Source organism: Triturus cristatus, chromosome 3_1 (assembly GCF_964204655.1).
Source record: "Triturus cristatus chromosome 3_1, aTriCri1.1, whole genome shotgun sequence".
Lineage (NCBI taxonomy): Eukaryota > Metazoa > Chordata > Amphibia > Caudata > Salamandridae > Triturus > Triturus cristatus.
The window spans coordinates 523,262,430-523,289,850 of record NC_140583.1 but is presented as its reverse complement, the minus strand read 5'-3'; positions in this window follow the sequence as shown (position 1 = coordinate 523,289,850).

The window sequence follows — 27,421 nt, the reverse complement described above, 5'->3', positions numbered from 1 at the left end:
CAAAACGAAATTTCTTTGCCATTTTGAAAGCACACTTACTACTCTTTTTTTTGGCAAGTGATAAACACTTTTACAGTCTGTCACATTTTGAATCCACTTTTCAGATTCTTAAAAAGCACATGTCCAAACTGCTTTTTCAGACCAGCACCATGTGTAACCTGGGTGACTGACTACACTCCAGCAAGGGCAACCAGCCTTAGTGATGCTGAATGTATTTGCATTACTGACTGAAACCTCAAACCCCACTCACTTGTGAATACTGTGCATGATTCCACAGGGTAAGCAGCTGGGTGTGTGCTAAGAGTCTGCTTCTGCACCAAAAAATGGCTCCCCCTTTCCATCTAATGCAACTGTGAAATCACCAGAGCAATACACAATAAATCTCTGCCTGTAATTCCTATATGCACACAGAGTCATGTTTTCACATTAGTCACAAAACGAAATTTCTTTGCCATTTTGAAAGCACACTTACTACTCTTTTTTTTGGCAAGTGATAAACACTTTTACAGTCTGTCACATTTTGAATCCACTTTTCAGATTCTTAAAAAAGCACATGTCCAAACTGCTTTTTCAGACCAGCACCATGTGTAACCTGGGTAACTGACTACACTCCAGCAAGGGCAACCAGCCTTAGTGATGCTGAATGTATTTGCTTTACTGACTGAAACCTCAAACCCCACTCGCTTGTGAATACTGTGCATGATTCCACAGGGTAAGCAGCTGGGTGTGTGCTAAGAGTCTGCTTCTGCACCAAGAAATGGCTCCCCCTTTCCATCTAATGCAACTGTGAAATCACCAGAGCAATACGCAATAAATCTCTGCCTGTAATTCCTATATGCACACAGAATCATGTTTTCACATTAGTCACAAAACGAAATTTCTTTGCCAATTTGAAAGCACACTTACTACTCTTTTTTTTGGCAAGTGATAAACACTTTTACAGACTGACACATTATGAATCCACTTTTCAGATTCTTAAAAAAGCACATGTCCAAACTGCTTTTTCAGACCAGCACCATGTGTAACCTGGGTGACTGACTACACTCCAGCAAGGGCAACCAGCCTTAGTGATGCTGAATGTATTTGCATTACTGACTGAAACCTCAAACCCCACTCGCTTGTGAATACTGTGCATGATTCCACAGGGTAAGCAGCTGGGTGTGTGCTAAGAGTCTGCTTCTGCACCAAAAAATGGCTCCCCCTTTCCATCTAATGCAACTGTGAAATCACCAGAGCAATACGCAATAAATCTCTGCCTGTAATTCCTATATGCACACAGAGTCATGTTTTCACATTAGTCACAAAACGAAATTTATTTGCCATTTTGAAAGCATACCTACTACTCTTTTTTTTGGCAAGTGATAAACACTTTTACAGTCTGTCACATTTTGAATCCACTTTTCAGATTCTTAAAAAAGCACATGTCCAAACTGCTTTTTCAGACCAGCACCATGTGTAACCTGGGTGACTGACTACACTCCAGCAAGGGCAACCAGACTTAGTGATGCTGAATGTATTTGCATTACTGACTGAAACCTCAAACCCCACTCGCTTGTGAATACTGTGCATGATTCCACAGGGTAAGCAGCTGGGTGTGTGCTAAGAGTCTGCTTCTGCACCAAAAAATGGCTCCCCCTTTCCATCTAATGCAACTGTGAAATCACCAGAGCAATACGCAATAAATCTCTGCCTGTAATTCCTATTTGCACACAGAGTCATGTTTTCACATTAGTCACAAAACGAAATTTCTTTGCCAATTTGAAAGCACACTTACTACTCTTTTTTTTGGCAAGTGATAAACACTTTTACAGACTGACACATTATGAATCCACTTTTCAGATTCTTAAAAAAGCACATGTCCAAACTGCTTTTTCAGACCAGCACCATGTGTAACCTGGGTAACTGACTACACTCCAGCAAGGGCAACCAGCCTTAGTGATGCTGAATGTATTTGCATTACTGACTGAAACCTCAAACCCCACTCGCTTGTGAATACTGTGCATGATTCCACAGGGTAAGCAGCTGGGTGTGTGCTAAGAGTCTGCTTCTGCACCAAAAAATGGCTCCCCCTTTCCATCTAATGCAACTGTGAAATCACCAGAGCAATACGCAATAAATCTCTGCCTGTAATTCCTATATGCACACAGAGTCATGTTTTCACATTAGTCACAAAACGAAATTTCTTTGCCATTTTGAAAGCACACTTACTACTCTTTTTTTTGGCAAGTGATAAACACTTTTACAGTCTGTCACATTTTGAATCCACTTTTCAGATTCTTAAAAAAGCACATGTCCAAACTGCTTTTTCAGACCAGCACCATGTGTAACCTGGGTAACTGACTACACTCCAGCAAGGGCAACCAGCCTTAGTGATGCTGAATGTATTTGCATTACTGACTGAAACCTCAAACCCCACTCGCTTGTGAATACTGTGCATGATTCCACAGGGTAAGCAGCTGGGTGTGTGCTAAGAGTCTGCTTCTGCACCAAAAAATGGCTCCCCCTTTCCATCTAATGCAACTGTGAAATCACCAGAGCAATACGCAATAAATCTCTGCCTGTAATTCCTATATGCACACAGAGTCATGTTTTCACATTAGTCACAAAACGAAATTTCTTTGCCAATTTGAAAGCACACTTACTACTCTTTTTTTTGGCAAGTGATAAACACTTTTACAGACTGACACATTATGAATCCACTTTTCAGATTCTTAAAAAAGCACATGTCCAAACTGCTTTTTCAGACCAGCACCATGTGTAACCTGGGTGACTGACTACACTCCAGCAAGGGCAACCAGCCTTAGTGATGCTGAATGTATTTGCATTACTGACTGAAACCTCAAACCCCACTCGCTTGTGAATACTGTGCATGATTCCACAGGGTAAGCAGCTGGGTGTGTGCTAAGAGTCTGCTTCTGCACCAAAAAATGGCTCCCCCTTTCCATCTAATGCAACTGTGAAATCACCAGAGCAATACGCAATAAATCTCTGCCTGTAATTCCTATATGCACACAGAGTCATGTTTTCACATTAGTCACAAAACGAAATTTCTTTGCCATTTTGAAAGCACACTTACTACTCTTTTTTTTGGCAAGTGATAAACACTTTTACAGTCTGTCACATTTTGAATCCACTTTTCAGATTCTTAAAAAAGCACATGTCCAAACTGCTTTTTCAGACCAGCACCATGTGTAACCTGGGTGACTGACTACACTCCAGCAAGGGCAACCAGCCTTAGTGATGCTGAATGTATTTGCATTACTGACTGAAACCTCAAACCCCACTCGCTTGTGAATACTGTGCATGATTCCACAGGGTAAGCAGCTGGGTGTGTGCTAAGAGTCTGCTTCTGCACCAAAAAATGGCTCCCCCTTTCCATCTAATGCAACTGTGAAATCACCAGAGCAATACGCAATAAATCTCTGCCTGTAATTCCTATTTGCACACAGAGTCATGTTTTCACATTAGTCACAAAACGAAATTTCTTTGCCAATTTGAAAGCACACTTACTACTCTTTTTTTTGGCAAGTGATAAACACTTTTACAGACTGACACATTATGAATCCACTTTTCAGATTCTTAAAAAAGCACATGTCCAAACTGCTTTTTCAGACCAGCACCATGTGTAACCTGGGTAACTGACTACACTCCAGCAAGGGCAACCAGCCTTACTGATGCTGTATGTATTTGCATTACTGAGTCCAACCTCAAACCCTTAAAGTATTCTTTATTTTTACCAGTACACCTTAATTTATCGTGAAAACATAGTCCATATTATTTTACATGTTCCGGTCATTTAAATTTCTCTCAAAACAGAAAATAATAAACACAACTTCAACAAAAGGAATTCCATTTCTATTATTCATTTCTTAATTTACCATATACATCCCCTCTCAAACTCTAAACTCACCTTTAAAATTAGTTAGCTGTGAAAGAAATGTGGCACTCAAACAGCAGATTATCAGAGCCAGGATCTCTGTTCTTTACACCTCTCTCCTCTCAGCAGAACCAGATAATGGCAAACTTTCCCTCTCTTTTTCCACACATATACATGTTAATTTCAAATCTCAGTGCTTCCCCCTTTTTTTCATTTCTATTGGTTGAAAACCAACCCTTTTCCAAAAGTACCCTTCCCCCAACTTGACTTCTGCCTAGTACCCTTCCCCCAACTTGACTTCTGCCTGCTACCATAGCAACAGCTCATGGAACACTGCTGTGTGGAGTTAGGTCAGAAGTTCACCAAACAATGTTTCAATTCCACAGAGCAAGAGTGCTTGACTTTTCAAACCTAACAGCAAATCCATAGTACTGTTCTTTGGTAACACATTTTTCTGTACCAATACAAACATACTTCTATTAATTTACACATAAAGCCTAGTTTTTATTCTAGAATGGTATGAAACAGCCAATCAGTTCTTTTTTTTATGAAAAAAATATGTATGCCTCCATTTCCAAACTGTCTTTCATTTCTTTTTACCATCCTACTGAATTACACCTCCTGAGTGCATCCAGTTCTCCTTTGAAGATGTTCACAGTGTGGATTGTAGGGCACAGCTATGTCTTCTGGAGTGAAAAGTATGCAGAGAAAACAGATATGGTGAGAGACCTTGCTTTGCCAAATGTAGACATTAAATGGATTGGTCAGAGAGGGTTAAAGTGGCACCAATTGATGCCATTGGTGAAATCCTTCATGCAAATCCAACACCCTGACCTCATAATAGTGCACTGTGGTGGCAATGACCTAGGCACTTTGACTGGGGTAGGTCTGGAAATGCTTATGAAGGACACCTTTGCACAACTGTTTTCACTTTTCCCTAAAACTGCCTTTGTGTTTTCTAACATATGCCAAAGGCAAAAATGGAACTTGTCCAATCATTTCTGTCCGCAGATTGACAAAGCAAGAAAGCACGTCAACAAATCTGTTTCTGCTTTCCTCCGTGACTATGGTATGGGTTCCATTTACCACAACAACTTGCGTTACGACATGCAAGACATTTATAGAGGAGATGGTGTGCACTTCAATGATGAAGGGAACAGAGTCTTCCTCTTGAACCTTAGACTCTGCATCGGTACTTACTTGTAGGTACCACTAAAAAATCACTTCATAAACACAAAGGCTCTTTTTAGAGCCCCCTAATATCTAAACTTTTAAATCTGCATTTCATTTCTTTTATTTTATTTTTTTTCTACCGTACGCGTACGTTGAGCTTACCGTACGCGTACCCCGCGATTTTTTTTAAAATCAATAAATGTTTTCTTTGTACTTTTCTGTCCTTCTTTGACCCCCTTACACATGTTAGGGGGTCTGTAACTCTCCTCCTTGCCCCCTTTTCAAGATATCACTCTTTTTTTTCTGAGTGAAACACACGAAATGGCGGCCGCCGCTTCCTGGTTTCGACCGATTCGAATGTCTACTAAGATCTAAGAGCCAATCAGAATCGCGCTCGCGCACGCCACCGTACACGTACGGTAAGCGCACCGTAAGCGCACCGTAAGCTGGCTCAGATATATATATTGATTTAAAGGCTATTTTCTCAGAATCTACTGAACAGATTTACACCAAACCTAAAAAAGGCACTTCCTTGAACTAAGGGCTACCTCTCTGCCAAATTTCTAGTAATTCTGTTCAGCCGTTCGGGCTGTAGCTGTGTCTAAAGGTCCTATGGAAAAATGCATGGGAAAAACGCGTTTTGGGACCCCCCTTTTATCTCAGCCCCCGCTTGACGAATCCCCCCGAGACTGTCAGGGTAGGAGCGGAGCGTAGCGCCCCACCTATTTTGAAATATTCGCGAGGATTCGTCGACCGGCGCCAAAGTTATTCAAAATAGAATGTTGCGGATTTCCTATGGAAACAGGGTCCTAACTATAACTACCTACTGGCGACCGCCAGTAGGTAATATATATATATATATTCACTGAAAAAACCATAGGTTTCACACATGTTATAGTTAGCGGAAATTTTACTGATAAAAAACCAATGAAATTCCCCCGTTATAGTTAGTGCAGGCAACTATAACTCACGCGACCGCACTCCTCTGCTGATGCTAATACTGTATTTAGACACTTATTTACCCATGTCTTCTTCCATACATTTTTAGCTATTCATATATTACAAATATTTTCTTTTCATAAAGACACATATGTCATCAGCAGAAGATTGCGGTCGCGTGAGTTATAGTTGCCTGCACTAACTATAACGGGGGAATTTCATTGGTTTTTTATCAGTAAAATTTCCGCTAACTATAACATGTGTGAAACCTATGGTTTTTTCAGTGAATTTGCAAGGTTTTTTAAATGCTAATTCCTAACTATAACGTGTGTGAAACCTATGGTTTTTTCAGTGAATTTGTACGGTTTTTTAAATGCTAAGTTACTTTACGCCATTCGTGGCGTGCGCGCCCACTTAACGCAGTTTGTTCCGTGCGCGCACGGTGCGCTTCGCGCACCGTGCGCGCACAGTGAGCACGCGGTGCGCTTCGCGCACCGCGCACCCACTTTACGCAGTTAGTGCCGTGCACGCACGGTGGGCACGCGGTGCGCTACGCGCACCGCGTGCCCACGTTACGCTAGATGGGCCATGTACACACGATGCGCTTCGCGCACCGTGCGCACATGGAGGACATATGATGCACTTCGTTTTTAAAGGTAATATTTTAATTTTTCGCAGTAGTTATAAGCCATGCACAAATGGTGCCCTTCAGGCACCATTTGCACACGGGGTGGAGAGAGTGTGGATAATTTTTTTTTTTAATATTTTTTTTTTTAATCTTTTCGTTTTTTACTTGTGTGATAAGCTATGCATAATTGGTGACCTTCGGTCACCAATTGCACACGGGGTGGGGTTAGTGTGGATATTTTATTTTTGTTTATATTTTTATACCGTACGCGTACGGTAAGCGTAATCGGCGAAATTAGCGAAAAAATAAAAATTCAGTTTTTGGCCTTGGGGGATCTTTGGGGACTCCCTGTACATGGCTATGTGTGTGGGAGCTGTCAAAACAGCCCCTTTAAATGTTTTTGTGCTTTGTTTGTTAATCATCTCTCTCAGTGCGAGAGAGAAAATGGCGGCCGCCGCTTCCTGGTTTCGGCCGATTCGAATGTTTACTAAGATCTAAGAGCCAATCATAATCGCGCTCGCGCACGCCACCGTACGCGTACGGTAAGCGTACCGTAAGCGCACCGTAAGCTGGCTCAGATATATATATTGATTTAAAGGCTATTTTCTCAGAATCTACTGAACAGATTTACACCAAACCTACAAAAGGCACTTCCTTGACCTGAGGACTACCTCTCTGCCAAATTTCTAGTAATTCTGTTCAGCCGTTCGGGCTGTAGCCCTGTCTAAAGGTCCTATGGAAAAATGCATGGGAAAAACGCGTTTTGGGACCCCCCTTTTATCTCAGCCCCCGCTTGACGAATCCCCCCGAGACTTTCAGGGTAGGAGCGGAGCGTAGCGCCCCACCTATTTTGAAAAATTCGCGAGGATTCGTCGACCGGCGTAAAAGTTATTCAAAATAGAATGTTGCGGATTTCCTATGGAAACGTGGTCCTAACTATAACTACCTACTGGCGACCGCCAGTAGGTAATATATATATATATATATATATATATATATATATATATATATATATATATATATATATATGTATACATATATGTTCCAGAAACGAAATACCACTCGCGCTCTCAGAAAGTATCTGACGCAGAAACACCGGACCTCATTTCAAATAAATTTGGGGGTTTATTTCAGTCATAAACCCGCCGTAACAGATACTTTCTGAGAGCGCGAGTGGTATTTCGTCTCTGTAACATATTGAATACCGGTTTTGCTCCGCCGGTCTCGCGCCACCCCTTAAAGATTGAGGGCACGTAAAGGAGGATCTTGGATTGATATATATATATATATTATCTACTGGCGGTCGCCAGTACATAGTTATAGTGAGGACCGAGTTTCCATAGGAAATCTGAAAATTCTATCTTGAATAACTTTGGCACCGGTTGACGAATCCTCGCGAAATTTTCAAAACTAATGGGGCGCTCCGTTCAGCTCCTACCCTGAAAGTCTCGGGGTGATTCGTCAAGCGGGGGCCGAGAAAAAAGGGGGGTCCCAAAACGCGTTTTACCCATGCATTTTTCCATAGGACCTTTAGTCGAAGGTACAGCCCGAACGGCTGAACAGAATTACTTGAAATTTGGCAGAGAGGTAGTCCTCAGGTCAGGGAAGTGCCTTTTGCAGGTCTGGTGTCAATCTGTTCAGTAGTTCCTGAGAAAATAGCATTTAAAGGCATATAAATATCTATAAGCGCGCACCGTGCGCGCACCGTGCGAGCACCCTAACGTGCGTGAGCGTAAGTCTGATTGGTGGTTACATGTTAGTCAACGTTCGAATCGGTCGAAATCAGGAAGTGTCGGCCGCCATTTTGTTTGTTTTCAGTGCGAGAGTGAAAAAGGAAGGTGGCGAACATGAAAAGGGGGCAGGGTAGAGAGTTCCTGACCCCCTAGCCTTTGTCAGGGGGTCCCTGAAGGACCCCGAAGGCAGAATTTTTTTTTTTTAATTCTTTTTTTTTAAATCGTGGGAGTGCGCGCACGGTGCGCGCATGGTGAAAACCCTCCCAAAAAAAAAAAAATACATAAATAAATTAGCATTTAAAAAAACGTACAAATTCACTGAAAAAACCATAGGTTTCACACACGTTATAGTTAGGAATTAGCATTTAAAAAACCTTGCAAATTCACTTAAAAAACCATAGGTTTCACACATGTTATAGTTAGGTGGATATTTCACTCGTAAAAAACCAATGAAATTCCCCCGTTATAGTTAGTTCAGATAACTATAACTCGCGCGACCGCCACTCTATCACAAGGATGATGTCATCAGTGATGTCATGAGTGATGCCACTGACCATGTCATGAGTGATGTAATATGTGACGTCATGAGCAGTGGATTGCGGGCGCGCGAGTTATAGTTATCTGAACTAACTATAACTGGGGAATTTCATTGGTTTTTTACGAGTGAAATATCCACCTAACTATAACATGTGTGAAACCTATGGTTTTTTAAGTGAATATATATATATATATATGTTTGAAATGTTAGTACATAGAATAAAGTCAGCACTCATATTGAGGCCTCGAGCAATTGTCAAGCGGAATTTGCTGGACTTGGCATCATACCTTACGTGTTTCAGATGATTACATCCTTGTTCATAGGCTGCTATTCAAAAGTATGACTTTATGCTCCAAACCACTATATGTATTTGCTTTAACAATCTCCTTAATTGCATCATGTGAGTTACAAAGAATTCTGAAGCATGTAGCTTGGGCAACAACTAAATTCAAACCCAAGTGGGTGTCACACTTTTGAAATAATAAAAACATATCCATACCCCATGTTGGATAAGAGCTTGTCACAAAGTAGCTTTTAACATGCCCCCTTGGCATTGCGTATCGTCTTACAAAATGCACAGACACACGGACCCGCTTTTCCTCCTCACAGTGGTGCTGGCGCCACGGCTTGGACTGCCGTTTACATTATTTGAAAAGTTTGTCCATAGAACGAAGTCAGAACTCATATCAAGGCCTCAAGTGTTAGACCTGGTATATCTTGGCGTGATTACCCCTGACTTTTTTGCTTCTACCTCCTTTGCTTTTAGATGCTTTGCTTACTTTGCCACTGCTGATCAGTGTCAAAGTACAAGTGTTCCTTGTGTAAAGTGTAATGGTAATTGGTTGGCCATGATTTGCATGTTTACCTTAATAGTAAAGTCCCTAGTGATGTGCACTGTGTGTGCCAGGGCTAGCAATGCAAAGTGCGCAGAAGGGAACTCAGGCCTGCAGTGTAGGGCTTCCGCGCAGTTTGCTAAGTTAGCATGTTGTCCTGACAAGTCAGGCCTTACTTTCCCTTTTGCGTACACATAGGGCACCCCTGTGATAAGTCCCGGGTAACCCCTGGGCAGGGTGCAGTGTAAGTAAAAGGCAGGAAATATACTGAGGTGTGTGTTATGTCCTGACTGTGAAAAACACTCTATTTCGTTTTTCACTGGTGAAAGGCCATTGTGCCCATAGGACAGAATGGGGGAGGCTGGATATTGTGTTTGTGCCTAGTTTCCCATAATTTTAAAATGGAGAGGTGAAGTTTAGTATGTATGAACTCACATCACACATCTTTCTATGAAAGTGGTTTTGTCACTGTGTGTTCAGAAGCCAATCTTTTAGAAAGTAGCTGAGTTTTGTGCTTTAAGCATTTCTGTGTGTCTCTGCTGAATGTGGATTGACTGTCTGGATCTGAGAGGTGAGAGGAGCTGGGGGGAGGTCTTGACCCAGGGAGAGGTTGAGATGGCACCAGGCTGACCTGCATCTGGAGAGTAGGTGGAGGAGAAGCCCCAGGAGGTGAAGAGGCCTGGGTTGCTGCTATAAAACAATTGACCCGTCTCCGGCTGAGTGATTAAGGATCCAGACCCCCAATATCAAAGGGAGAAAGGGGACACTGGGAGGGAGACACCCAAAACTGATTTAGGCAGGGGTCAGGGACCTCTGAGCACAACAAACTTCAAAGACATTTAGGGGTATAACTATGAGAGCGAAGACCCCTGAAAGATGGAATATAAATGGATTGAGACTGAAAAGGATTGGACCTATTTCGTGGTCAAGAGGAACCTCTGCTAAGGAAGGAACAACTGAAGAGACTGCTGGGAAGGCCCAACCCTTGCTTCGCGTTCTGGGGCTGGTCTGCAGTTTGCTGTTTTAACCAAGGAAGAAGCTGTTGGTACTGTGCTTTGTGCTCTGGGTCCCCCTGCTTGAAGAAGACTGTGCTTTGTGCTGCGTCTTGTTACCCCAAGGGCCCGCGGCGAGCTGGCTTCCTGCTTGGAAACACAAGAGCATAAAAGTTACCGGAGAAGTTTCAAGCGACGCGGTGGGCACGTGCTGTGGCAGCTTGAGACCCTCAGAAGGTATGCCCTGTGATCTTGGACACACAGATGAGAAGCGAGACTCGGACGCGCTGGGTGCATGTCGTGGTGCACAGGAGGCGTTGGTGAAGAGCACCTGGTCAACGTGTGCATCGAAGGTGAAGTGAGTCTCGGACGCACAGGGTGCGTGTCGTGGTGCACCATAGGTATAGGTGAAGAGCGCCTGGTCAACATGTGCATCAAAGGTAAAGCAAGTCTCGGACACCCTGGGTGCGTGTTGTGGTGCGCAGCAGGCTTTGGTGAAGAGCGCCTGGTCAGCGTGTGCATCGGAGGTGAAGTGAGACTCGGACACGCAGGGGGCGTGTCGTGGTGCACCACAGGCGCTGGTGAAGAGCGACTGGTCAGCGTGTGCATCGGAGGTGAAGGGAGTCTCGGACACGCAGGGTGCTTGTCGTGGTGCACAGGAGGCATTGGTGAGGAGCTCCTGGTCAACGTGTGCATCAGAAGTGGAGTGAGTCTCAGACGCGCAGGGTGCGTGTCAGGGTGCACTGGATGTACTGGTGAAGAGCGCCTGGTCTTCGAGGGCACCGGAGGAGAAGTGAGGCTCGGTCACAGTGAGCATATCGGGGTGCGGCCGAAGGCACTGTTGAAGAGAGCCTAGATATCGGGGCAACCAGAGTTGGAGTAAGTCTCAGTGAAGCAGTGTGCGTGCTTTGGTGCAACCTGGGACTGTGGAGGTGATCGGCTGATCATCGTGTGCACCGGAAGAAAGTGAGTCTCTGTAGCGCGGTGTGCGCATCTTGGTGTCAACTGAGACCGCAGGAAGGAGTGCCTGGTGAACGTGCGCTCGGAGTTGATGTGAAGTCCCATCAGCGTTGTGAGTGTGGCTTCGTGCCAGAGGAGACCCGAAGGGTGCTGTGGCGAACATGCACCCGGAGTGTGCCCTGCGGCCACCTGAGACCATCCTAACAGTCACGGTCCGGACCGGCAGCCCAGGAGGAGCTGAGCTGCCAGGCCGAGTCACTGAGGCCCATTGAGAAAGTTCGGCACAGTAGGCCCAGTTCGCTGAAGGAGGAGAGTGGGGTCGTGCCCCTAGGTAACATGGATCACTGCCTGGGCGGGGTGCGGGCTCAGAGGGACACTCTCAGTCCTTCTGGCGACGTGAGCCTTTGCTTCTGCTCAAATTGGGGCCCGTACTGAGTGTCAGTACTGGGGCCAGAGTGAGAAGCTGTACTTTATGTCATCGTTGATACGTGTGGGGGGGGCAACTGTTATCGAAGAGGCTGACTGTCGTAATACATATTGGCAATATTGCTGCTAACGAACTGCCGGACTGTCTTATGACGCCTGACATTATTTCTGCATAATGAAGTACACGATTGTAGCGCTACGCATTGCATTATTTCTCCATTGCAAAGTACAGGAGTGTAGCAGCCGGCATTGCATTATTTCTTTATTGCAAATTACAGGATTGTAGCTACGCATTGCATTATTCCTTTATTGCGAAGTCCATGATTGTAGCGGTGCGCATTTCATTATTTCTTCAATGTAAAGTACATGATTGGGGTGTGACGCATTGCATTATTCCTTAATAGCGCAGTACATGATTGTAGCGGTACGCATTGCATTATTTCTCCCATTGCAAGGTATCGGGGTGTACCATTACGCATTGTATTATTTCTCCTTTGCCCAGCACAGGATTGTATCATTACGCAGCACACTATTGTTTGTCCATTGCAACGTGTGTGATTCTAGCATTGCAACCAGCATAGCATTTTGAAAGCGGTGGTTGGGATTTGAACCTACCAGCCAGCCGGAACAAATATTACCCTTTATAAAATGTTGGCTTTTGTATCGTGTGGTCTGATCATATATCTTTTTATATAAAGTTTATACTCGTTCAATTAAACTCGTGTGGAGTCAATTTGTGGTGTCACCAGTGGGTTGCTGTGAGTGTAGTTGCACATACTGTACACTCGTACCTTGGAGATAGGACTGGCTGCTCGTGCCAAGATACTAAGAGCGTGAGCAGGGCTATCTTAAACGGTATCCTTAATTGGCCTAATGTTGAGTGAGGATTCCCGTCTCGCATTTGGTGATAGTGGTGTGGGACTGGGACTCCGGCTTCCAACATTGAGCAAGTGTCAAGCTGAAATTGCTGGACTTGGTATCATGCCCTACACGTTTCAGATGATTACATCCTTGTTCAGAAGGTGTCATTCAAAATGATGACTTTAAGCTCCAGACCACCATATTTATTTGCTTTAATTATCTCCTTAATTGCAACATTTGAGTTGCAAAGAATTCTGAAGCATGCAGTTTGGGCATCAACTAAATTCAAACCCAAATGGGTGTTTCACTTTTGAAATAATAAAAACATATCCATAGCCCATGTGGGATAACAGCTTGTCATAAAGCAGCTTTTAACATGCCCCCTTGGTATTGCCTTCTGTCTTGCAAAATGCACAGACACACGGACCCGCTTTTCCTTCTCGCAGCAGTGCTGGCTCTACGGCTTAGACTGCCATTTAAATTGTTTAAAAAGTTTGTCCATAGAACAAAGTCAGAACTCATATCAAGGTCTCGAGCAAGTGTCAAGCTGAAATTGCTGAACTTGGCATCATGCCTTACGTGTTTCAGGTGACTGCATCCTTGTTCACAGGCTGCAATTCAAAAGTACGACTTTACTCTCCCAACCACCATATTTAGTTGCTTTAATAATCTCCTTAATTGCATCATGTCAGTTGCAAAGAATTTTGGAGCGCGTAGTTTGGGCATCAACAAAATCCAAACCCAAGTGGGTGTCGCTTTTTTGAAATAATAAAAACATATCCATTGCCCATGTGGAATAACAGCATGTCACAAAGTACAGCTTGACACCTGCTTGAGGCCTTGATATGAGTGGGGGGGGGGTGCGCACGCACGCGTGTGTGTGTGTGTGTGGGGGTGTGTGTGTGTGTGTGGATGTATGTATGTACATCCTGGCGCTAATACACTCATGTAAATGAGAGCATGATGCATTTGTAACTGAAATATGTATGTTCTAAGATGGCCAACACTTTCCAGGTTGGTTGGAACCCACTGCACCTGTTTTCTAAGTTGTTATATTATACACTGTGAGAAGTTGGCCAGATATATGCTGTCCACTAGTTATAGTGGGCACCCTGTATCAGTCCAAACAACCCCTCATGGTGATAGGTTAAAGACAACCTTTATTGAAAGCTATCCTAGTGGTAGCTATGGAGAGCAGCCTTCAGGCTAAGTCTTGAACAAATGTAAAGTAGCTTGTTTTACCAGTCTATAATCTCTTGAATGACCAAATGAAAGGACAACCACACCAGGTATATATTAAAAATAAATGTATTTAAGATAAAACACACCCCTCTAGCCTCTTTATGAGGCTGGAGTTCGAAGTACTTAAGTTACAAGTCAGTATTCAACAATAAAAGCACAAATACACGTTTGGGCCCTAGGGGCGTCCCAAACCATATACCAATAAAGTGGTATAAGAACCACGACTGAACTAGACACAAGGCCTAGAGCCTTTAGAAGTGCTTGGGCCCCAAGGAACCACCCAAGGTAGTGACATAGGGGACCCACGGGGGACGCGTGCAGTGTTAGAACACAGGCACGAATCGACGATTACTTCTATGGGGAAAGTCGCGGTTGGAAAATTACAAGTTAAGGACACTTAGAGGATGACTACAAGCAAACCCTTTTGGACTTAGAGGTGTCTAGGGCCAACACCCACGGGAGCACCGGAGTACTCATATTACCTCACCCAGGGAAGCCAGGTGCATAGGTGTCTTTTGGTGTCGGGTCGTGGCGTTGTTTTCAATGGAAGCTGGCAAAGAAGTGCTGCTGCCGTGAAGAGGAGAAGTGTCCGAAGAGATCCAAGCCTGGTTCAAGGATGGAAGGCACCTGAAAGCAGAGGGAACAGAGTCTGGGTCACGTTCCAGTGACCAGGGGCACGAAAGTCCAATGCCCACAGATGTTGGGTGCTTCAGGTGAGTTGACGGGTGTCTTGACTCTTCAGCCACGAGGTCCAGGAGGCATCGACGACAACCAGGAGCTGAATGAGCGCTGTCCCATAAAGTCTGTCGAGTGCTGCAGTGTCGGCGACCAGAATGGACCCAAAAAGCCTTGGCAATGGCAAGTCAAGTGGAAATAGAAGAACAACATTGGTGCAGACCAGCTAGGTCTGGGGGACTCACCCAGCGAGGGTAAGTCAGCAACCAGCAACCAGGAAAGCCCAAGCAGAAAAGGAGTTGCCTTCGTGGGGCTAGTGCCAACAGGCTAGCAATCGCGATGGAGCCTCAAGCAGTTGCACTGAAAACTGGTCCACGGGTCACTCGTGGAGTGGAGGTCAGAGATCTTCGGTGCAGTCGGTGCTCTAGGCTGGGGCTACTCAGAGCCCAAAGCATAACTTCAAGGAAGACCAGGAAGATGATGTACCGGCAAAAGATCACGGTGTCCAGGGGTCATGGTTCCATGTCACCCACAATAGCCACGGGCCTCAGCTTTGCTGTGGACTCAGGGTAGCCTAGGTGAAGTCTCGAAATCCACCTCTGGTGATGCAAAGACTTCGGCGTCCGGCGGGGGCTTCAGAGTTGCAGACCGGACAGTTGCTTCTTTGGTGCCTGCCAAGCAGGGGCGTCACTCCTTAACCCCAAGGGAGATTTCTTCAGTCTTTTAGTCGAAATAGAAAGTTGAAGGCCCAGGATATATGTTGCAGAGTTTCATCCAGGGTAATCTAAAGTCTCAAGGATTGGGTTCCTATACTTATACTAAGATAGGGGGTTGGACATACTCTGGGGACCCACCAATGGGAGAGTTTGGAAAGCGGGGTGGTTACACCAATTTCCTTTGTCCAGTTTCGTGCCAGAGCAGGGGCAGGTAGCCCCTGCAACTGGTTTGAACTGGACTATGCACAGGGACACCAAGTGTGCCCCCAGTGCAGGACTTCAAAGCACCAGAGAGTGCTCCTGCCCAGCCCCAATACACATCTGCCTGTCTGGGGAGGTGGTTACACCGCCCTGTGACAGGAAACCTATTGTCCAGGCCTCCCCTGCTGGCGTTTCGGGCAGCAGCAGGAGGCCAGACACGTGTCTGTGGCAGTGGCATCCATTTTGTGATGCCAGGGCTCTAGAAAGTCTTTACCGGTTAGACCAGTGTGTTAATGCCTCTGCCTCTAGAAGGGTGGAATGCTACCCCCGCCACCAGAACTGGCGGGGGGGGGTTAGAATTCCAAAGTGTTTGACACCAAACACGACATGTTTCCGTGCAGCCAGTCCAAAGTTAGCATTTACCACGAGGTCATAATGCACTTAAAAGTATATGGTCAGGCTGGACCACAAACGGCATCAGAGGAGGTACTCTGAATGCTGCAGCGGGGCTCTGCACATGCAGGGGCACCCTCTCACATACAATCCAAGCACTCTGCCTTCAGGATTGTTAAGGCCTGCCATATGAGTGACTTATAGGTTTTATATGTGTGTGCAATGGTAGTGATATAGGTAGTCTATACCACAGTAAGAGGTGCATGCACCACCTTACCCAGGCTGCAGTAGCAGATCTTTGGTGTCATTTGGAGTGCTTCCCAGGGGTGGCACAATACATGCTGCAGCCCCTGGTAGGCTTCTGAGGTACCTATGCCCTGGGTACATAGTATACCATATACTAGGGACTTATAAGGCACTCCAGAATCCAATTAGAGATGTACCTAATGTACATGGAAACCATTTTAGAGAGGAAGCAGCTAGGCTGGGGTCCTGATTAGCAGGGCCACAGCCAGACTAAGGTTGAAAAACTGTGAAACACCAGCAAAAAGTGGGGGTACCAATGTACCAATGTGAAGCAGATCCTACTCTCCTTCACAACCCCCCCCCCCCAATGCAGGGACATAAAACTAACCTTGACCAGTTGATTCTTCATGTTCTAAGTGGTTACTCCCAGGTCTATGTTCCACTGTAAAGTCCATCCCCTGTAGGCAAATGGACCACCTAAGCAGTTTGGGGTTTTCACCCTTCATTTGTTTTAGCCATAAGAGGGGCTTTTGGTCTGTCTGAACAAGGAAGTGAGTACCAAGCAAGTATGGCCTCAACTTCTTCAAAGTCCAAACCACAGCAAAGGCCTCCCTCTCAATGGCTGACCAACGTTTCTCTCTAGGGGTCAGCCTTCTGATTATGAAAGCTACTGGCTGATCCTGACCTTCATCATTCAATTGTGACAGTACAGCCCCTACCCCCAATTCAGATGCATCTGTTTGGACAATGAACTTCTTGGAGTAATCAGGAATCTGTAGAATGGGAGCAGTGCACATGGCCTGCTTCAGGTCATCAAATGCCCTTTGACAGCTAGCTGTCCACTGAACCTTTTTGGACATTTTCTTAGAAGTTAAGTCATGCAGGGGTGTCACTATTGACCCATCCCCCTTCACAAATCTCCTATAGTACCCAGTCAGGCCTAAGAAGGCTCTCACTTGAGTCTGGGTGGTTGGAGCAACCCAGTCCATGATGGTCTGGTTTTGCTCTGCAGTGGTTGAACCTGGCCTCCACCTACAAGGTGGCCCAGGTACACAACCTGACTCTGCCCTATCTGGCACTTGGTGGCCTTGATAGTGAGACCTGCCTTTTGCAGGGCCTCCAAAACATTCATTAGGTGGACCAGGTGATCCTCCCAGGTGGAGCTAAAGACAGCAATATCATCTAGATAAGCTGCACTGTAGGCTTCCAGGCCTATGAGAACTGTATTCACCAACCTTTGGAAAGTGGCAGGTGCATTCTTCAAAGCAAAGGGCATCACCACAAATTGGTAATGCCCACTTGGGGTCGAAAATGCTGTTTTTGGCTTTGCCTCATCAGCTAGTCTGATCTGCCAGTAGCCAGCTGTCGGGTCAAATGTGCTAAGGTACTTGGCTGAGGCCAAAGTATCTATAAGCTCATCTGCCCTTGGAATTGGATGGGCATCAGTCCTAGTGACTGCATTGAGACCCCTGTAGTCCACACAAAACCTCATCTCTCTTTTCCCACCACTGGTGTGAGGTTTTGGCACAAGGACCACTGGACTAGCCCAAGGGCTATGTGAGGGTTCAATAACTCCCAAATCCAACATTTTGTGGTCTTCTGTCCTGATACAGTCCCTGACATGGTCAGGTTACCTATAAATCTTATTTTTAAAAGACAGACTGTCCCCAGTGTCCACTTCATGAGTGCACCATGTAGTCTGACTTGGAGTCAGAGAAAACATGTTTCTGAACTGATTGAGTACCTGTCTGCAATCAGTTTGCTGCTGGGCAGTGAGGCTGCCTGCCAAGGCCACACCATCAACTGACCCATCATCAGGGTTTTGTGAGAGGAGGTCAGGGAGTGGGTCACTCTCTTCCTCCTGTCCCTTATCAGTAGCCATGAGCAAGCCCATGTCAGTCCTATATACATATGGCTTTAGCCTGTTGACATGGAGAACCCTGTGGGGACTCCTGGGAGTTCCTAGGTCTACTAAGTAAGTAACCTCTCCCTTCTGTTCAACAATAGTGTGAGGTCCACTCCATTTGTCTTGGAGAGCTGCTGGGGCCACAGGCTCCAACACCCACACTTTCTGTCCTGGATGGTAAACAGCCAGTACAGCCTTTTGGTCATGCCAGGCTTTTTGTAGTTCCTGGCTAGCCTCAAGATTTTTAGTTGCCGTTTTCATTAGTTCAGCCATCCTGGAGCGGAGACCAAGTACGTAGTCCACTATGTCATGCTTTGGGGGCTTGAGAGGTAACTCCCATCCTTCCTTCACCAAACACAATGGACACCTGACAGGGTGACCAAACAAAAGTTCAAAGGGGCTGTAGCCAACCCCATTTTGTGGCACCTCCCTGTATGCAACAAAAGGCAGGGCAAGAGAATGTCCCATCTTTGCCTGAGCTTTTCTGGGAGCCCTTTAATCATGCCCTTTAAGGTTTTGTTGAACCTTTCAACCAAACCATTGCATTGTGGGTGATAGGGTGTGGTGAGCTTGTAAGTCACTCCACACTCCTTCCACATTGCTCTTAAGTAACCAGACATAAAGTTTGTACCTCTGTCTGATACTACCTCCTTAGGAAAACCCACTCTTGAGAAAATTCCCAACAGGGCTCTTGCCACCACAGGTGCTGTAGTGGTCCTAAGGGGAATAGCTTCTGGGTACCTGGTAGCATGACACAGGATAAATCTGTGCCCAGATGCTGTTTGGGGATCCATGGGACCAACAATGTCAATACCCACCCTTTCAAAGGGCACCCCCACCACAGGTAGTGGTATCAGGGGGGCCTTTGTAGTGCCACCTGCTTTGTCACTGGCTTGGCAGGTTACACAGGAGTGACAAAACTCCTTTGTGTCTTCAGACATGTGGGGCCAGTGAAAGTGAGGGACCAGTCTGTCCCAAGTCTTGTTCTGGCCCAGGTGACCTGCTAAAGGGATATCATGGGCTAGGGTCAATAGGAAACCCTTGAACTTCAGAGGTATAACCAACCTCCTGGTGGCACCAGGCTTGGGGTCTCTACACTCTGAATACAGGAGTCCATCATCCCAATGCACCTTATGGAGACCACTAGCATTCCCAGCAGCCTCAGCAGCAACTTGCTGTCTGAGGGGTTCAAGAGAGGGGCAGCTCTGCTGCTCTTCGCTCAGATCTGCCCTGGAAGGGCCCCCTGTCCCCAAGAACTCAACCTGATCAGGCCCAAGCTCCTCTGGGACAGTTCCTTCTTCAGGACTGTGATCATCTCCTTCAAGAGAGTCATCCTCCTTCTGAGTCAGGGGGGGAAGGCTCTGCCTTAACCCTTCTGCTCCTCCTCTTGGATGGCACTTGGTCCATTGTTCCAGAATCCACGGCCTGTTCAGTTTCAGACATTTTGGCCTGTGACCTGGTCACAGCAAACACATCTGCAGGGATGCCCAGCATTTCTGCATGAGTCCTGAGCTCTACTTCTGCCCAAGCTGAAGTCTCTAGATCTTTACCAAGCAAGCATTCGACTGGTAGGTTTGCACTCACCACAACCTTCTTTAGGCCAGTTACCCCTCCCCAGGAAAAGTTAACAACTGCCAGAGAGTGGTCTGTTCTGACGTTGCTAGCATTGGTCACTTGGTACATTTCACCAAGTATAATCTGCCCAGGATCCACAAGATCTTTTGTCACCATAGTGACACTTGCTCCTGTGTCCCTGAATGCCAAAGCCTGTACTCCATTGATTAACGGCTGTTGCCTGTACTTGCCCAAGTTACTGGGACTCACAGAGGGGGTCATATCCATGCCCCCATCACAGACAAGAACAGCCTGAGTGGGTTCTCTGACTAGGCCGGAGCCCAACATAGTACTCAGGGTCAACCCTACTAAACCCTTGACTTATGTATTCCTATCACCAATTGTAACTGCACTAGGGGAGCAGGTGCCTTAGGGGCATTGGTGGGGGGTGGAGTATTCTCTTTGGACTTGGTGCAATCACTGGTCCAGTGTGTCTTTTGTTTACAGACTTTGCATCATGGTTTCTTTTGGCCTTTCCCTATGTTAGACTGTGAATCTCCACCTGAAGCAGATTTTTGGGGCCATTGTGAAGACTTCTGGTCTTTACCCTTCTCCCCACCCTTGTCAGAGTTCTTAGAATCTTGCTTCTTAGGGTCACCACCTTGGTTCTGTACCTTCTGCCTCACCCTGGTTCTGACCCATTTGTCTGCCTTCTTTCCCAAATCTTGGGGAGAGGTCAGATCAGAGTCTACCAGGTACTGTGCAACAGCTGGTTTTGACAGTTATTAAGAATCTGCTAGCTCATTATCAGATTGTACAATACAGTGAAGTAACATACCTTACTGCCCAATAAACTACCTTCCAGAGCCTTAGCAGAACAGTCAACAAAATCCACCAAGTCTTGATTTTGTGCCTTTCGGGTATCCCTGAACTTTAACCTGTATTGTTCAGTGGTTAGGCCAAACCCATCTATCAGTTTACTTTTCAAGACCTGGTAATCATCAGCATCCTCTTCTCTTACAGTGAGGAGCTTAACTCTACCTTTGTCTGCAAACGAGAGCCATAAGATTGCTGCCCACTGCCCTTGGGGGACCCTCTGTACTTTACAGGCCCTCTCCAAGGCAGTTATCCACTTGTGGATGTCATCCCCACTCTGGTAGGGAGGGACAATCTTACTTAGGTTCCTATGGTCATCAGACCTCTCCCTATCTCTAGGGAAGTTGCTGCCACCAAGGGACTCTAGTCCCTCCTTTTTTCCTAGCTCTGTAGAGCTCTAGGGCTTCCTTATCTAGGGCCATCTGCTGCTTTCTGAGGTGAAGCTGAGCTTGCTCATACTTCAGCAGTCTCTCTCCTCTCCTGGGAGGTTTTCCTCCCTCTGCGAGAAGAAATAGAGGTCCCTACAGATGAGGTAGAATGGACAGACTCCCTTGAGAGAGATCTATCCCTTCTAACCATACTTTCAAATCTTCCTGGAGGGACAAAGTGGGGAGCATTGTGCTCTTCCTCATCATCCTCATCCAGTGGAGCTGGCTTGTCCAGATCCTGATCATTGTCACCAGTCTTGTCAGCAGCAGAGGCTGGGCCAGGGGGAGTTCCACCCCTAGGTCCACCCTCAACTGCTGCCCCACGTACTCTGCCTACCCCTTCAGGCCCACTAGGCACTGAGAGATCATCCGGCCTGAGTATCTCCAAGAGATGCTGGGTGGTTAGGCTTTTGCCTGTCTTCAGCTTCCTAATAGAACATAAGGCCCTAAGCTGAGCAAAGGTGAGATCCTCATACTTATAGGGGAGAAGCCCATTGGCTTCTGACAGGGACACACTGGTTCCTGGCTGATTAGACATTACTAGTGTGGTGTGGTGTATTGCACTACCTACACTAGTGTGGCCTACTAAACTCTATTGAGTTGTAGAAAGGGTGTGCTAAGCCCTTGACGCACAACTGTAAGTTCAGTAGAACTTACTGTATACTAAGCTTGATATTATATGTACCTAAGGTACCTTTAGTGGTTTTCAGTTGATCAATTCACTTGAGATTATCTGGTAAAACAATAGCAAGCTGGAATCCCACCGCTGCGCACCAATGTGAGAAGTTGGCCTGATATATGCTGTGCACTAGTTATAGTGGGCACCCTGTATTAGTCCAAACAACCCCTTATGGTGATAGGTTAAAGGCAACCTTTATTGAAAGCTATCCTAGTGGTAGCTATGGAGAGCAGCCTTCAGGCTAAGTCTTGAAGGAATGTAAAGCAGCTTGTTTTACCAGTCTCTAATCTCTTGAATTCTTGAATGACCAAATGAAAGGACAACCACACCAGGTATATATTCAAAATATATGTATTTAAGATAAAACACACCCCTCTAGTCTCTTTATGAGGCTGGAGTTCGAAGTACTTAAGTTACAAGTCAGAATTCAACAGTAAGAGCACAAATACACATTTGGGCCCTAGGGGCGTACCAAACCATATACCAATAAAGTGGTATAAGAACCACGACTGAACTAGACACAAGGTCTAGAGCCTTTAGAAGTGCTTGGGCCCCAAGGAACCACCCAAGGTAGTGATGTAGGGGACCCACGGGGAACGCGTGCAGTGTTAGAATACAGGCGCGAATCGCCGTTTACTTCTATGGGGAAAGTCGCGGTTGGAAAATTACAAGTTAAAGACACTTAGAGTATGACTACAGCAAACCGTTTTGGACTTAGAGATGTCTAGGGCCAACACCCATGGAGCACTGGAGTACTCGTGTTTACCTCACCCAGGGAAGCCGGTGCATAGGTGTCTTTTGGTGTCGGGTCGTGGCGTCGTTTTCAATGGAAGCTGGCAAAGAAGTGCTGCTGCCATGAAGAGGAGAAGTGTCCGAAGAAATCCAAGCCTGGATCGAGGATGGAAGGAACCTGAAATCAGAGGGGACAGGGTCTGGGTCACTTACCAGTGACCAGGGGCACGATAGTCCAATGCCCACAGATGTTGGGTGCTTCAGGTGAGTTGACGGGTGTCTTGACTCTTCAGCCACGAGGTCCAGGAGGCGTCGATGACAACCGGGAGCTGGATTCGACCTGTCCCATGAAGTCTGTCGAGTGCTGCGGTGTCTGCGACCAGAATGGACCCAACAAGCCATGGCAACGGCAAGTCAAGTGGTAATAGAAGAAAGACATTGGTGCAGACCAGCAAGGTCTGGGGAACTCACCCAGCGAGGGTAAGTCAGGGCACATCTGGAGCAACCAGAAAAGCCCAAGCAGAAAAGGAGTTGCCTTCGTGGGGACCCACTAGCCAACAGGCTAGCGATCGCGAAGGAGCCTCGAGCAGTCGCACTTGAAACTGGCCCACGGGTCACTCGTGGAGTGGAGGCCAGAGATCTTCGGTGCTCAAGGCTGGGGCTACTCGGAGCCCAAAGCACAACTTTGAGGAAGACCAGGAAGATGATGTACTGGCAAAAGATCATGAAGTCCAGGGGTCACGGTTCCACGTCACCCACGATAGCCACGGGACTCAGGGTAGCCGTGGAGAAGTCTGGAAATCTACCTCTGGTGATGCAAAGACTTCGGCGTCCGGCAGGAGCTTCAGAGTTGCAGACCGGACAGTTGCTTCTTTGGTGCCTGCCAAGCAGGGGAGTCACTCCTTGACCCCAAGGGAGATTTCTTCAGTCTTTTAGTCGAAATAGAAAGTTGAAGGTCCAGGATATATGTTGCAGAGTTTCGTCCAGGGTAATCTAAAGTCTCAAGGACTGGGTTCCTATACTTATACTAAGATAGGGGGTTGGACATACTCTGGGGACCCACCTATGGGAGGGTTTGGAAAGAGGGGTGGTTACACCCATTTCCATTGTCCAGTTTCACGCCAGAGCAGGGGCAGGTAGCCCCTGCAACCGGTTTGAACTGGACTATGCACAGGGACACCAAGTGTGCCCCCAGTGCAGGACTTCAAAGCACCAGAGAGTGCTCCCGCCCAGCCCCAATACACATCTGCCTGTCTGGGGAGGTGGTTACACCAGTCCTGTGACAGGAAACCTATTGTCCAGGCCTCCCCTGCTGGAGTTTCGGTCAGCAGCAGGAGGCCAGGCCCGTGTCTGTGGCAGTGGCATCCATTTTGTGATGCCAGGGCTCTAGAAAGTCTTTACCGGTTAGACCAGTGTGTGCATGTCTCTCCCTCTAGAAGGGTGGAATGCTACCCCCGCCAGAAATGGCCGGGGGGTAGAATTCCAAAGTGTTTGACACCAAACACGACATGTTTCCATGCAGCCAGTCCAAAGTTAGCATTTACCGCGAGGTCATAATGCACTTAAGAGTATATGGTCAGGCTGCACCACAAACAGCATCAGAGGAGGTACTCCGAACGTTACAGAGGGGCTCTACTCATGCAGAGGCACCCTCTCAAATTAAAACCAAGCACTCTGCCTTCAGGATTATTAAGGCCTGCCTTAGGAGTGACTTATAGGTTTTATATGTGTGTGCAATGGTAGTGATATAGGTGGTCTATACCACAGTAAGGGGTGTATGCACCACCTTACCCAGGCTGCAGTAGCAGATCTGTGGTGTCATTTTGGAGTGCTTCACAGGGGTGGCAAAATACATGCTGCAGCCCCTGGTAGGCCTCTGAGGTACCTATGCCCTGGGTACATAGTATACCATATACTAGGGACTTATAAGGCACTCCAGAATCCAATTAGAGACGTACCTAATGTACATGGAAACCATTTTAGAGAGGAAGCAGCTAGGCTGTGGTCCTGATTAGCAGGGCCACAGCCAGACTAAGGTCGAAAAACTGAAACACCAGCAAAAAGTGGAGGTACCCATGTGAAGCAGATCCTACTCTCCTACATACACATATAATGTTCCTGTAACAGAACTTGCCCACATGTGAGCAAGGTGGGGTTGCGCCGAAAACGCTTTGGGTTTGGATATGGCATGTTTCCACTAATAAAAGTATTATTCATCTCTAAGTGGATTGGAGCAATCTTTGACCCTAGAGTGCATGTTTCTGAGAGTGGTGGCAACTAAGGAGAATCGTGTATGAAGAGGGCCCCTCACCCTAACACGCACCACTATGGTAGTTTAGGTGGATACCAGCTACTATATAGAGCACCCTACATAGAGCACCCTACAACACCAGCAACACTGTAAAATCTTCTCCTCTAAAATGTATTTTTTTGCAGCAAAGTCTTTAAGCATAGGATTAGCACAGTGCCTTCCATGCTGAGTTAGAAAGGGACAAAGTCTTTTACCATTTATGCAGCAAAGTCTTTGAGCATAGGATTAACTAGTGCCATCCATGCCGAGCTGTAAAATCTTTTACCACTTCTGACACAGTAACACAGTAATACAGCTTTGGATTGGTAAAATAGTATCCAAGCCAACCTGGAATGAATATAAACAATCCCTGACACGTGTTTCACTCCCATTACAATTCTTCAGACTGGTTTAGCTTTGTCCAGATACAAATAAGCTCCTGTTAGATTCAAAACAATACCCTTTCATGCTTAGAGTGCCACATAAATTATGCAAAAATGAAGCAGAGAATGCTAGGTAGTTCACTAGTTTAGGTGGAGAGAAGATCCTATATAGAGCACCCTAGAACAGATAGATAGATAGATAGATAGATAGATAGATAGATAGATAGATAGATAGATAGATAGATAGATAGATAGATAGATAGATAGATAGATAGATAGATAGATAGATAGATAGATAGATAGATAGATAGATAGATAGATAGATAGATAGATAGATAGATAGATAGATAGATAGATAGATAGATAGATAGATAATTGGGTATTTGGGAACCTTTAGCACCACTTCCAAGGGTCCAGGATTGGGCAGGCACCACTTGGTGGGCAGGTCTGATTTCAAGCAAGGTCCTGGTACAGCGTTCAAGCTGCTGGAGCTTTGTGTGCCCCTTTAGCTCAGAACAGGAGGCCAGCCAACTAGCCCTTGGAGTCATTCTGTTAGTCCTGGGTTCAAGCAATAAGGCAGTCCTCGGAAGTAAAAGCAGGTCTCAAGCAGCAGGACAGTCCTCTGAAGTGCAGGGCAGGCCTTCTTAGTGTCATCTGCTGGTCTAGGAGTGGACTGAGAGTGGGCACAAGGTTTCTACCTTGTGCCAGCTTTGAAGTAAAAGAAACGTCTGGAGTTTTTTCCCCACAGATATTTCTTGAATCTCCTTCCTTCTTTCCCAGGCTTCAAGAGGTCTCAGGTGACAAAAGGCTAGTGTTTAGTTCTTTCCAAGTGTGCTGAGGCAGCTTCTTTAAAATGTAAGTGGGACAGGGAATAGCTCCACCCCACACATCCTAGCAGGATGACCCATCATGCCCACAGCTAGTCCCCTTTGGCTTACTTTCTGGGAGAAATGCACAAAGGCTAAACACAGTCATGTGACCAAGGACAGGCTACAGACAAGAAAATGCAGACCTTCTAAAAGGGGTATTTTCAGAATAGTGACTTAAAATATAACTTTACCAATAAAGATGATTTTGAATTACCATTCCTTAGACAACAAACTTGACATTTAAAACTTAAAAGTGCATGTCCAACATTATAAATACAATGCACCCTGCCCTATGGGCTGTTTAGGGCCTATCATAGTGGTGACTTAAATGCATTAAAAAGGGAGTTTTAGTCCTGGCAAAAGATCTATTTGCCAGGCCGAATTGTCAGTTTAAAACTGCACACAGGCTGCAATGGCAGGCCAGAGACATGTTTTAAAAGGCTAGTTATGCAGCAGGCCCACTAGTAGTATTTAATTTACAGGCCCTGGATACACATTGTGCCACTTTACTAGGGACTCACAAGAAGATTGAATGTGCTAACCAGGTGTAGACCACTTTTGCCATGTTTTAAGGAGTGAGCTTAAGCATTTTAGTACTGATTAGCAAAGGTAAAATGCAAAGAGTCCTAAAGACAACAAAAGCGAAGTTCAGCAAACAGGAGGGCAGTAGGCAACTGTTTGAGTGGAGTACCCACACTAAGTCTGACAGGTCTAACACTGCCTAGATTCAATTCTTCTCCCATGCTTGGGTCAGTGGTCATGCACCCTTCACTGTGCTAGTCACCACAGCTATTTGTCTTCAGCACAGCATCCTTAGCCCTTTCTTCTTTTCTCTGTCTCATATTTTCACACAACCACTCATTGTGCAAAGGCCACATGATCCATGGTGTAACTACAGCAAATGTCCTGACGCATGTTCACATTTTTCAGCACCACTGTCACATTTAGATTCAACTTTTGCCCTTCCTTAGTCTTTCCTCTATCCCTAAATGTGACAGAAGCCTGGGAGTGAATCCTAATATGTTATCGATGCTAGCCAACCATCCAAAATCATTGTTAAAAGGCGTGCCTTAAATGACGTGATCTGCTTAAGAACATCTAAAAAGAATGAACATAAATTACTTACTCCCAGAAGTAGCCTAACCCATACCCAGCCTTATCTGCACATAAAGTGAACAATACCTAATAGACAATGCTATGCAACAATACATGGGTCTAGCACGAGTGTGGCAAAAGGGAACTTTAAGATAACAATACGTGGATCTAGAGGA